The following is a 2233-nucleotide window of genomic DNA, read 5'->3' as shown; positions in this document are numbered from 1 at the left end:
TGGGAAGTTTAAGTTAATCAAAGATTCGAATTTTAAGCTCACTTGACCATATGCATCCTACCTTGACCCTAGCCCCATTACAACCTATGGGAAGTCTTCATGATATTTGTATGCATGCATAAAGTAATTGTTGATTGTTAGATGAAAAACAATTCTTGGAAAGCATGATTAGGAGAGAATTGAGTGAATCAACCCCATCCACTTGAGTGCATAGAGCGGATACACATCCGGCGAGGGTTCGATCGCTCAATTACATGTTTCCACCCATGATCATATTTTCTTGCAAGTTTGTGAACCCTTTCAATGATTCAATCCAATTGTGGTTTGCTTTGATTGCTAATACCTTAGCCCTTGTGCTTGTATGTGTATTCTTGGAGATTGATTTATTTTGACTAAGCCATTGCATCATGTAGATAGGTTGCATATAGATAGATTGCATTTAGTTAGTTGCATTGAATAAATGTCAATACCCTTTGCTTCTTTCTTGATTTTAGCATGAAGACATGCTTAGTTTAAGTGTGGAGAGATTTGATAAACCCCGATTTTCGTGATTTATCTTGTGCTTATTTTAGGTGATTTTATCACCTTTTCCCACATTTATTCAATGAAATAGCATGGTTTTGTAATTCTCTCTTGAACTTTGCTTAAGTGTAAAAACATGCTTTTTAGGCCTTAAATTGGTGATTTTAATTCACTTTAATTCCATTCGATGTCTTGATGTGTTTGTTGAGTGATTTCAGCTCCATAAGGCAAGTATTGGATGGAAGAAATGAGGAGAAAAGCATACAAAGGGGAGAATGCATGAAAAAACAAAGATTGGAAATGCACCAATGGGCGCACACGCGTACAAGGCGTACACGCGCAGGAGCGGTTTTACATAGAGACGCGCACGTGCACATGCTGTGTCCGCACGGATGAAGAAATAGCCAAATCGACGCACACGCGCACATGGCGTGTACGCGCCGATACTCTCACATGGCCCATTTAAAGGCAAAACGCTGGGGGCGATTCTGAGCTGCCCAGGCCCAAATCCAACTTGTCTCTGAGTGTATTTCATGCAGAATTGAAGTCCAAGCAACGGGGGAGCAATTAGTTTAGTCAACATGAGCCTTTAATTAGTTTTCTAGAGAGAGAAGCTCCCTCTTTTCTCTAGAATTAGGTTAGGATTAGGATAAATTGTCTTAGATTCATGTTTAATTCCTTGATCTCATCTTGTTTCTTTTATAATTTCTCAATTCTACATCTTGATTCTCTTATTTGTGATGTTAATTTCTCATTCTACTCTATTTTATGATGATGAGCTCATGTTGGATTTGATTTACATTTAATGCAAGTTGATGTTGATGTTTCTTTTTTATTGATGAATTGAGTTGTGATTTTATTTTCCTTGCAATTGTTAGTTGGTAGATTTTACTATTCTTGCAATTTATGATGTTTATTTTTATTGCATTCTACATGTTTGATGAAATGTTCTCCTTAGCTTTTGAGTAGTTTTGTCAACTCTTGGTCTAAGCTAAGGGAATTGAGTAAACTTGAGTTATTGGGTATGATGGATTTGGTGATTTGAGAACCCTTGGTGATCAATTTGATATCCATTGATGCTAACCCACTACTAAGCTAATTAGTAGGTAGGTTGGGACTTAGGGATTGATGTGATCAGACCTATTTGACGTACTTCAAGCTTAGGAGTAGATGTTACGTACTTAAAGCTTTTGGGAAGTAGACTTAATGGGTTGGCCTCTCATGATTATCAATATTTGGTTTGTTGACAAGGATGGTGATTGGTGCACGAAATTGTGACCATCAATGGCGCCAACATCATGGTACGCACAATTGTAATCTCAACTCTTTGTCACAACTCCGCACAACTAACCAGCAAGTGCACGGGGTCGTCCAAGTAATAAACCTTACGTGAGTAAGGGTCGATCCCACGGAGACTGTCGGCTTGAAGCAAGCTATGGTCATCTTGTAAATCTTAGTCAGGCAGATTCAAATGGTTATGGAGAATTGATAATTAAAATATGAATAAAATATAAAATAAAGATAGAGATACTTATATAATTCATTGGTAGGAATTTCAGATAAGCGTATGAAGATGCTTTGTTCCTTCTGAACCTCTGCTTTCCTATTGCCTTCTTCCAATCATTCATACTCCTTTCCATGGTAAGCTTTATGTTGGGTATCACCGTTGTCAATGGCTACTTCCCGTCCTCTCAGTGAAAATGTTCCAAAT

The sequence above is a fragment of the Arachis ipaensis genome, chromosome B01, assembly GCF_000816755.2.
Source record: "Arachis ipaensis cultivar K30076 chromosome B01, Araip1.1, whole genome shotgun sequence".
NCBI lineage: Eukaryota > Viridiplantae > Streptophyta > Magnoliopsida > Fabales > Fabaceae > Arachis > Arachis ipaensis.
Note: the sequence above shows the minus strand (reverse complement) of the source record.